The following is a 12,245-nucleotide window of genomic DNA, read 5'->3' as shown; positions in this document are numbered from 1 at the left end:
AGCGGAAGAATGAAGGGGGGAAAATTGGAGGGGGAGACGAACCATGAGAGATGGTGGACTCTGAAAAACAAACTGAGGGTTCTAGAGGGGAAGGGGGTGGGAGGATGGGTTAGCTTGGTGATGGGTATTAAAGAGGGCATGCTCTGCATGGAGCACTGGGTGTTATACACAAAAAATGAATCATGGAACACTACATCAAAAACTAATGATGTAATGTATGGTGATTAACATAACATTAAAAAATTTTTAAAAAAAAGACATAGTGGATTTCAGAAAAAAGAATATTACCAGGGATAAACCTATACTTTTTATAATGATAAAAGGGTCAACTCATCAAGAGGATATAAAAATTTTAAGTGTCTTATACACCTAGTCACAGAATTTTCAAATACATGAAGCAAAACTGCAAGAAGAAATAGACAAACCCAAACTACTGTTGGATATTTCATCACTGCTCTCTCAATAATTGATAAAATAAGTAGACAGAATATCATTAAAGTATAGAAGACTTAACATAATCAACCAATTTGACCTAATTGACAATTATGGAACACTCTATCCAACAACAGCAAAATATACATTCTTCTCAAGTGCACTTGAAACATTAAAAATAGAACATATTTTGGGTCATAAAAGAAGTTTCAAGTTCAAAATCATTCAAAATATATAAAGTATGTTTATTGACAACAATGGAATTAAATTAGAAATTGATAACAGGTCTTTGGAAAATTTCCAAATATTTGGAAATTAAATAATACACTTCTAAATAACTCATAAGTCAAAGAATAAATAAAAGAAAAATGAAAAGTATTTTGAACTAAGTGAAAATGAAAACAGAGCACAGCAAAATTCGTGGTAGCAGAAGGAAATTTATAGCTCTTAATATCTGTATTAGGAAAGAAAAAATAGTCTCAAACCAATGATCTTAGCTCCAAACTAGAAACCAGTAAAATGGGAGAGAAAAGTAAAGCTAAAGTAAACAGAATAAAGAAAATCAAGTTCAGAGCAGAAATCAATTGGATACGAAATACTGTAAAGGAAACTCAATGAAACCAAAAGTTGGTTCACTCAGAAGATCATATGCAACTAATGAATCGCTGAACGCTACATCAAAAACTACAGATGTACTATATGTTGGCTAACTGAACATAATAAAAAAAAAGAAGATCAATAAAATTGATAATCCTGTGGAAAGACTGATTAGAAAAAAAGGGGGAGAGAAAAAACAAATTACCAATATTAGGAATGACAGAAGTAACATCGCTAAAGATTCTATGATTATTAAGAAGGTAAGGAAATATAATGTCTATAAATTTGACAACTTATATGAAATGGTCAAATTCCATGGAAAACAAATTCAGGAAGAAATAGAAAACTTGAATAGCCCTATATCTATTAAACAAATTGAATTTGAAATTAAAAACTCTCTCACATAGAACACTAAAGATCTAGATGGTTTCACTGGCAAATTCTATGAAACATCTAAGTAAAAATAATACCAATTCTAACTTTTTCAGAAAATTGAAAAAGAGGGAATACTTCCCACTAATTCTATGAGGCCAGCCATTACCTTGATACCAAAAACCAGACAAAGACACTACAAGAAAACTACAGATGAATATCCCTCATAAACATAGATGCAAAAACTTTTAAGAAAATTTTAGCAAATTAAATCTAATATTATATAAAAGGGATACTATATCAAGACAAAGTAGACTTGGTCTAATATAATAATACAAAGTTGATTTAACAAGGCAAAAGCAATCAGTTCAATTCACCATATTCACAGAACATCCATATCATTTCCTAGTTGTAAAAATGCATTTGACAAAATCCAATACCCATTCCTGATTTAAAAAAAAAAAAAAAACTTTCCACAAACTAGGAATAGAAGGAAAGTTGACAAAGAGCTCCTATTAAATATCTACAACTAACATCATATTTAATAGTGAAAAACTAAATACTTTCCCCCTCAGATCAGTAACAAGACAAGGACATCTGCTCTTACCATTTCTGTTCAACACTGTACTGGAGATCAAGTTTAATGAGGCAAGGGCAGGGGGCAATGGGAAGGCATATAGATTGGAAGTGAAGAAGTAAAACTGTCTATTTGCAGATGACATGATCATCCATGTAGGAAATTCTATGGAAACTACAAAAAGTAAACTAGAATCAATGAGTTTAGTGAGAAGGCAGTATAAAGATGTATAATAATCAACTGTATTTGTATAAATTGGCAATGAACAATTGGAAAGTGAAAATTTTAAAAATACTATAACAACTCCATAAAAATATGAAATACTTAGGGATAAATCTAAAAAATATGTGCAAAACTTATACACTGAAAATTACCAAACATTATTAAGACAAATTAATTAATTAAATTGAGAGCTATATTGTGTTCATGGATTGAAAGATGCAATATTTTTAAGCTGTAAAATTTCACAATCTTAATTGAAATCCCAACAGAACTCTTTTTTAAAAAAATTGATAAGCTGATTATAAAATTCATATGGAAATGCAAAGGACCTAGGATAACCAAAAACAACTTTAAAAGAGAACATAGCATGGAGGACATTAGGAGAAGGAAGGGAAAAATGAAGGGGGGAAATCGGAGGGGGAGATGAACCATGAGAGACTATGGACCCTGAGAAACAAACTGAGGGTTTTAGAGGGGAGGGGGTGGGGGGATGGGTTAGTCCAGTGATGGGTATTAAGGAGGGCACATACTGCATGGAGCAGCGGGTGTTATACGAAAACAATGAATCGTGGAACCCTACATCAAAAATTAATGATGTAATGTATGATGACTAACATAACATAATAAAATAAACTTAAAAAAAAAGAACAAAGTTGGAGAGCTTACATTACCTGAATTTGCTAAACATTATAAAGTGATGTAATATTATAACATGAAGATATAAACTACTAAAGCCTAAGTTTCCAGAGAGAGACTTAAAAACAGTTGCATTCACACCCAGTTTGTATGCAGATCCTTCCCATGTTCCCTCCCAGAAGCCCATATCAGTTCTGCCAGGGCTCCTGGCAGCTTACTGTTGTGGGCCACATGGCCCCTCCAAAGGCTGCTTTGAAAATTCAATTACTGTGCAGTGGCTTCATGTGAACTCATCAGGGTCAGCGAAAATAGGTTCTGATGGTTCACAACACTTTATCTTGAAATAAAGAACAAAATCAAACTTTAAAGAAATTCAGGGAATATTTGTGCTGAGTGATGGAAAAGGACTATTGAAGTACCTGATTTGAAACCAGAGAAGGGCTTTAACTCCTGAACTTTCACTGATTTTCACTGTTCATACTCGCTGATTTTAAGACTTATCTGGAAATCCATAGCAATCAAGACTGTGCAGTACTGGCATAAAATAGACAAATAGATCAATAAAACAGAATAGACAGCCTAGGAATAGACCCATACTTCTATGGACAATTGATTTTCAACAAATGTGCAAAATCAATTCATTTGAGAAAGAATCGTCTTTTCAACAAATGGTGCTGCAAAAATTGGATACCCATATGCAGTGAAGAAAAAAGAACTTCAATTCATACTTTATACATCGTACAAAAATCAATGCAAAATGGACCACAGGCTAAAATGTAAAACCTTAAACTATAACCTTAGGCAGTATATCCTAGATATGTTATCAAAAGCACAATCCATAGAGGAAAAACTTGATGAACTGGACTTCATCAAAATTAAGAATTTCTGTCTTTGAAAGACGCTGTTAAGAGAATGAAAAGACAAACTATAAACTTTACAAAACAGATATCTACAATACATAAAGGATCCTCAAAACTCAATATTAAGATAACAACCTAACAAAAAAAGGGGGGGGAAATATTTGAACAGACATATCACCAAAGAAGACATGGCAAATAAACACATGAAAAGGTGCTCAACGTCATCTGTCATTAAGGAAATGCAAATTAAAACCACAGTGAGATACATTTACACACCAACTGGAATGTCTACAAAAAGACTGACCATTGCCACATGTTGATGAGGATGTGAAGGAACTGAAAAACTCATATGCTGCTGGGTACAACTGCTTTGGAAAAGGGTCTGTTAGCTTCTTAAAACTTTAAACATGTATCCATTATATGGTCTAGCCATTTTATACCTAGATGTTTACCCAAGAGAAATAAAAGCATATATCCATACAAAGATAAGCACATGAATTTCATAGGAGCTTTATGTGTTATGGTCACAAATGGAAAACAACCCAAATGTCCCTCAACAGATGAATGCATAAACAAATTGTGATATAACCACACAATGAAATACTACTGAGAAATGAAAAGGAATGAACCAAGGAGACATGCAAACAGATGGATGAATCTTAATATACTTACTGAGTATAAGAAGCCAAACAAAGAAAGAGTAAATACTGTGTAAGTCCAGTTATATGCAGTTTCTAGAAATGCAAACTAATCTGTAATGACAGCTAACTGCCTTGGGACTGGATGCAGGGGAGGATATAAGGTGGAGGAAGGATGTCCAGAAATGAGGGGTTCAAAGAGGCATGGGATGATGGATATATTTATTATATTAATTGTAGTGATGGTTTCATTGCTATATACACATGTCAAAAAGTTATCAAATTGTATATTTTAAGTAAAAAACTTGTGTGTGCTTTGGTGTGTGTTTTGTGTGTGTGTGTGTGTGTGAATAACATCTCAATATATCCTTTTCCCCAAAAAATATCCTTAAAAAAAAGAGAAATCTGGGGCACCTGGCTGGCTCAGTTGGAAGAGCATTCAACTCTTGATCTTAGAGTCAGGATTTTGAGCTCCAAGTTTGGTGTAGATTGCTTAAAAATAAAATCTTAAAAAAAGAGAAATCTGACAGAGAGATCCAGTTTTAAGAAAAGCATCAACAATAAAAATCAAAGGCCCCAGAGGGCCCTCAAGATGTGACCCTGGAAAATAGACAAAACAACAACAACAACAACAACAAAGCAAAAAAGGTAGCGGCCTCATGCAACCAAGGTGCAGAGTGCAGTAGTTCTATTATGGATGCTCAAAAACACAGGAACCCACTTTGTTGCTATCACCACCTTCATCTCCAGGACTCCTCATACTAGTCAGCTATAAAAAATTAATCATGAACACACGTATCACCATCACTACTGCTCTTAAATATCCTTTTGCCACCCTTTTCTTCAGTTCCCACCAAATGCTCTGCTCCTTCCCACCTTAGGGCTTTTTCCTTGTCTCTGCCTGGACTGTACCCCCCTCTTGACCACATCTCCACCTCTATTTGTGTGTTAATTCTCATGAATCTTTCAAAAGTCAGCCCATATGGAACTTCCTCAGCTTGAATCAGAACTCCTCACTTTTCCGTTATTATAACACACTATACTTTTCACTCTGAGCACTGTCCATAGTTTGTAATTATATATTTATGATGCTGTTGGTTTAATGTCTATTTTCCACAACTAGACTGATTTTTAGGAGGCCAGCAACCATATTTGGCCCACACAGGGCCCTATCATCTATTATAGACTCTGGCACATACAAGGAACTCAATAAATACATATTGAGAGAATGAACGAATGAACAATGGGAAGAAAATCATGGATGAAATCCTCTAATGTGGGAAAAAAAAAAGAAATCCTCTAATGTACAAGTGATTTTTACAGGTGATCAAGGACCTTTGGTCCAGAGCTATTCCTTTTACTTCCACCTCCAAGGGGGCCACTCAGTAGCAGAACACTTATGTAGCAAGGATAGGGTAGATGGCCCATGGAGTTGTCATCCTGTATGAAAATACATCAGTAAGTAAACTGCTGGTGCCCAGGAATACCTACCTGTTCCACACCAATTGCTGATGTCAGAGATATGTTCTTGGTGTCCCAAAGTCTCAGTTGGAACTCAGAAGAACACATGCCATAAACCTGTAGCTTGATCTCAGATAGAAATATCTAGATTTTCAGGGGCAAAAAGGGCATTTTGGAATCAGTTTAAGGTAAAAAAAGAAAAGAAAAGAAGAAAAGAAAAGAAAAGAAAAGAAAAGAAAAGAAAAGAAAAAGATTGTTCCCTTGAAATATTATAAAATATTCCAACTAACTAATAATGTTTGGAAAAGGTCACTGATCATTCTGAGACAGGGTGGATTCACAAGAGTAAATGATATTTTAAACGTATCATCAAATAATAAATTATATATAATATGTATATAAACAAATATATATAGTATATAATATAGTGTATATAATATATATATGTTATATATACACTAGGTAGAGTCTGAAACATAGTAAGTGCTCCCTACATGGTAGATATTATTGTTAAGTCTTCTTATGAAAAGGAGAAAAAGAGATTATTTGATGAGACTTTTAATCTCATTTACTTTTGTGAATCCAGGCTGGCCCCAGAATAATCACTTACCCAAACAATACTAGTTTGTTTGAATAGCTTACAAAATTTCTAGGGAATGACCTTTATATGTATATAAATATTTAATCTTCCCAACAAACCAAAAATGTAGGTATTATCATCACCATTTTACACTCCAAGAAACTGAGACTCAGAGAGATCATGGGATTTTTCTCAAGGTCATTCAACCTATAAGAGGCAGATCTCGCATTTTCCCTCAGGTCTGTCAGACTCTAGTTGATCTCTCCTTCAGCTTCAGTGGTATTTCTGGATTTCAGCAAAACATCTGCCTCATTCTCTGATCATCACATCGTGGATAAAACAATGGTATGTTGTTTGTACGATTGTTCTCTTAGGTAAACTTACAACTAGTTGAGGCATTATATCCAAAGCTCTTGTCAAAAATTACATGTTTATTTGGAAGGAAAGCTATAGATTTCACCTGGAAAACCATGTCTGATTGATTTGTGGTAAGATGTGGTAAGATCAGTGAATTCTATGAGCGGAAACTCATTCCACATATATATATACACAATGGAATATTATGCAGCCATCAAAAAATTGAAATCTTGCCATTTGCAACGATGTGGATGGAACTAGAAGGTATTATGCTAAGCGAAATAAGTCAATCAGAGAAAAGACAATTATCATATGATCTCACTGATATGAGGACTTTGAGAAACAAGACAGAGGATCATAGGGGAAGGGAGGGAAAAATGAAACAAGACGAAACAAGAGAGGGAGACAAACCATAAGAGACTCTTAATTTCAGGAAACAAACTGAGGGTTGCTGGAGTAGAGAGGGGTGGGGGGATGGGATGGCTGGGTGATGGACATTGGGAAGGTATATGCTATTATGAGCACTGTGAATTGTGTAAGACTGATGAATCACAGACCTGTACCCCTGAAACAAATAATACATTATATGTTAATAAAAAAATTTACATATATATTTTTAAAAAGACTCTTTCCCATTCTAAAAAGCTGTGATTTTACATGCCAAGGCATAGTATTTAAAAATATTTTTACTTAATTAACATGAACCCTAGAATAGAAGCATCTTTTTATAAGAATTTTTGGAATTAATTGTAGAAGAAAATTTACCTTCCCTATTTGTATCTTGAAGGTCTTGCCAGGAAATAAATGGCACACTTGAACTGATAATTAAGAAGATGTTCATATAGGGAATATTTACAAAGTAAACAGGGTTTAGGAGAACTCTAAATCCACAGCCAACCCATGGGGAACTGCTGGGACAATAAATACCTTAATCATCTCCTACCCTCAGTCTCCTACTAGTGCCTTCTGTTGGCCAGACCCAAATTAAAGCAAGACAGAAAGGAAGCCTATTATTTGTTACAGCCCATTCAGGACTCCCAGGACACAGAGCAAGATACAGAAGGGTTGTTTGGATCTGAAGGCACAAAATGATATTTAGCATAGGCTGTCTTAGTCAGACAGTTCTAGCTGCTTTAACAAAAATACCATAGACTGGGTGGCTTAACAAACATTTATTTCACAGTTCTGGAGGCTGAGAAATGTAAGATCAAGGTGCCAACAGATCTGGTGACTGACAAGGGCCAGTTTCCTGGCTTGTAGATAACAACCTTCTTGCCCCATCCTCACATGGCCAAGAGAGTGAGCTCCTGTCTCCTTCTCTCCTTAGAAGGGCACTAACCCCAACATGAAGGCTCCACCCTCATGATTTAATCTAAACCTAATTACTTCCCAAAGGCCCCACCTCCTAATTCCATCCCATTGAGGGTTAGGGTTTCAGCTTATAAATTTTGGGAAGACACAAACATGCAACCTATAACACTACCTTTTTGTCTTTTGACATTCACATTCACCCTTATCTTTTGTCTGAGTAAAGAGTTCATGTTCCCTACACACACAGTCCCATTAGCAAATTTTTCATATGTCAATTTTGTCATAACTTCATATAAGGTAATGGGGTAAAATGGAGGGGAAAGGGGACAATTAATGTACCTAAAACATAACATGAAAACTAAGTTGGTAACTCAATTTCCTTCTTGTACCACCCATTTCATGGCCCCCTTTCTCTCTGCCAGCAAATCAGATGGGCAGAGTTCTTTGCCTGCTGGGTGGTCCAAACCTACTCCTGTTAGGGCTGAGGTCCACATATAATCCTTTCTCCCACTGTTTCCTCTTGAAAGTTGAGATCATTCATCTTGATTAATACAGGAACTCCTTTATACCTCTATTGGTTCATTGACTCGAGGAGCCAAAAATGTCCAGGGGAGAGTTTCTATTCCATGTTCAAAGGGAATCATGAATGTGTTCTCTAATGGAAGCATTGATCCCTCAAGCACTAGAAACTTCAACATATTGAGTCAAAAGTCTTGAGGATATGAAGCAAAAATTTCTCCAGTGGATTATTTAGTGCTATGATGAGACCGATCACTCCCACTTCCATGTCTTGGTTCCTGGACCTATATATTCTGGCTCAAGGGGAGACAGTAACAAATATTGGATGCAGATCTAAGTCATACATCACATCGAACAAACAACATCTCAACTTTATAGGAGGTTGCCACTCAGCTGATGTAGTAAACAAGCCTTCAGCAGGCCATTCCACAATTTTGTCAAGCCAACTGCTTCTGAGTGATGGGGAGTGTGGTAAGATCAGTGAATTCTATGAGCAGAAACTCATTCCACACTTCTTCCATTATAAAATATGTCCTCTGATTGAGGGGTTGTTGTGGAGCATTATACCATAATTATAGAGAAGGCATCCCGTAATTCCACATATGGGGTGGTTAAAGGAGCTCTATGAACAGTGATGCAAATGAATATATGGAATATGTGCCCACCCTGTGAGCATAATCTCCTCCAATACAAAAGGTGAAAATAATTAAAATGCCACCAGGTGATTGGCTGGTCCCTTGCACCCCTCCACACATGTGCCCTACCACGGATGATTAGGACCACACTGGGGTATTCTCCTCTGGCTACTCAGCACTAGGGGGTCACCAGATCAGACTCAGTGAGTCTATGTTTCTGAGTTCATGCATAGATTCCATTATCACCCTGTGGCCATTGTGCTTGTGGGCTCATTAAAAGAGCAGCTGTGTGGTTGGGGACTCAGAGGATGGGGAATCTTACCACTTGCCTACTGACTGAAGTGGATGGCTTCTCTTAGACATTTATTTGGAACATAACTACTTTCATATTTGTGCCCATTCTAAGAGATTTATCCATATTATTTCCCCCTAGACCTCACTGTCCTCTATCTTTCAGTTTTCTTCTTTCCTATTCCCTGACCATTAGCCACTGCTCATGAATCAATATAGATACATATTCTGGCTATCCCTCCTTTTTTTTTTTTAAAAGATTTTATTTATCTATTTGACAGAGAGATACACAGCGAGAGAGGGAACACAAGCAGGGGGAGTGGGAGAGGGAGAAGCAGGCTTCCCGCTGAGCAGGAGCTCGATGCAGGGCTCGATCCCAGGACCCAAAGGCAGACGCCCAATGACTGAGCCACCCAGGCGCCCCGCTATCTCTCCTTCTATATGAAGTAAATAACCAAACGCACTGCTCAAATTTCACCCCCTGGGAGAATTTTCTCACCACTGTTGTCCAGGGCAAACCAAGTGATGCTGCAATGTGGCAACTATCTGCTTCTGGCTACAGCCAGCCTACAGTAAGAGCTATCTATAAACCAGACCCACAGTTTTCTCCTTCCTACTTAGTCATAAGAAGCTCCCTATGAGGTCAGAGGTGTGGATTAAAGGAAAGGTAATGAAAAAGTTGAAGTAAGTATGTGAGTCTGAGTCACCTGACTTGCAGTTTATTCACGCTTTCTAAAACTGCTTCTGAGCCCAGTCTCAAGTGCACAATTTCCGCTTAAAAATAAATTACTGCTGTGCACATTCAATTTTGCGGTTCAGATAGCCAGACGGTACCTAGGTTATGATGGATAGTATGAGTTGCCTACTTCTCTACCTGGGCCTGGTAGCAAGTCAGGGGTTACTTTTCCATGGAGAAGGGAAGAGGGCATAGCTTTATTCCTCGAGCCCTAGGGTCTACACTGTGAGTCTCCTACTAAGGTTTGCCAGAATTTCTATCCAACATCTCTGTTTGCCACACATATATTCAATACATTAGGGACTGCTATTGGCAAGGTGGCTTGTATGTCAGCTTAGATCTGCTGGGGAGTCTTTTCTTGCTCTGGGTCCATCTCAAATCTGGTGGTTTATCCAGGGTTACCCATAGTTCAAATCAGCCCACCCAAACGTGGTTATCTGTTGCTTCCCAAACCTAAAGAGGTCCACTAAATATTGTGTCTCTTTTATCATGATGGGTAGTCCAAGATGCAGTAACTTGTCTCTCATGCTCCAGATCACCAGACACTTAGAAACTTAACCAATGTGGCAGTCCCTGAACTTTTGGGGGTAAAATCTCCCACTGTCTAGGCTGCTTGTTCCTTCCTGCTTGCCAAATCCAATTCATCTAATGTCATCAATGCAATGAATCAGTTGATGTTCTGTGAGATGCCAGAATGATCAAGGTTTCTTTGTATGATGTAAAGTAGAATTGGCACAGCCTTGAGACAGGACAGCAAAGATACAGTGACGACCCTACTATGTGAAGGCAAACTGCTTCTGATGGTCTTATGGTCTTTACTCATAGGGATAGAGAAAAAAATATTTGCTGGGTAAATAGCTACATATGAGGTGCCAACGGCTATATTAATTGTTCCAGTAAGTATATCTGGAGCCCTTCACATAATTGGCATATTATTAAGTGTGTAATAATCTACATTCATTGCCCAAGACCTATCCAGCCTTAGATCTGCCAAATGGGAACAAAACAGGGATGTGTGCCCATCTCAACCTCTGAATCATTTAATTTCATATTTTAAATTCCCTCAGAGATATTATTTTTTCTTTACTCAACTGGGAGTGAGGAAGCCTGGGGATCTTTATTCCATGAATCAGGGAACTGAAATGGGGTTTTGTCACTTATTAGGTATATCTATCCTCCTTATGTTTTAATAGGTTTTATAATTTAGGTGTGGTAGGGCCAACAGAACATGAGATGACTGCCATTATAAAGAGAGTTTGTTATTCACAGAGCCTGTGAGGAAGAGGCATGCTATGCCATGGGGAGGCTACCAGGGTAAGCATCAGGGTCTGTTAGGAGGCGGGGGGGGGGGGGACTGTGGGCAAGAGTCTTTATGTGGTTCCCAAGGGAAGGAAGGGGTGAAGCAGGGTAAGCAGATTTAGGATTAGCTCATTTTAATAATCTTAGCAGGCTCTGGGGCACAAGAGCTATCCCTAGCTGTCTGGCTCCTGGTGACCTTGGGGTGTTTAGGGCAGGTAGACAGTGGCCTGGAGTGTAAGAGCCTGATAAAGGAGGTGAATGGGGATGTGAAGTCTGGATTGGTTTATATTTGGAAAAGTGCCTCTGGGAGGAAGACTCCTCCCAAGGAGAGGCAGAGTCACAAAGGAGGCAGGAAGCCAAGGCAAGGTGGCTCAGGAATATTACAGGGTTGTCCAGACAACGTATGTCTAACATATGCATGCAGGGAGATGTTTAAAGCATCAAGTTTACAGAAGCTAGAAACATAGTTAATACACATTAGGCATACTGGGAGTGAAGAAAGAACTTCAAGTGTGTTATTCAGACCCGCTAGACCCACTGTGAGATAGACTTGGAACAACACCCATTCGATCAGTTGGTCTTTATAAACCCCCACCCTGCCCAGGAGACCATGGTGGCAGGTGTCCCAACACATCAGTTTATAGCCAGTAAATAATAACTCCAAGGAGACCTGGGTTATTTCCTCTTCTTGAGTAAAGAGTCACTTGGGTAAAAGGCCCTCA

The sequence above is a fragment of the Mirounga leonina genome, unplaced genomic scaffold (assembly GCF_011800145.1).
Source record: "Mirounga leonina isolate KUSES-001 unplaced genomic scaffold, KU_Mleo_1.0 Mir_176, whole genome shotgun sequence".
In the NCBI taxonomy this organism is placed as follows: Eukaryota; Metazoa; Chordata; class Mammalia; order Carnivora; family Phocidae; genus Mirounga; species Mirounga leonina.
Note: the sequence above shows the minus strand (reverse complement) of the source record.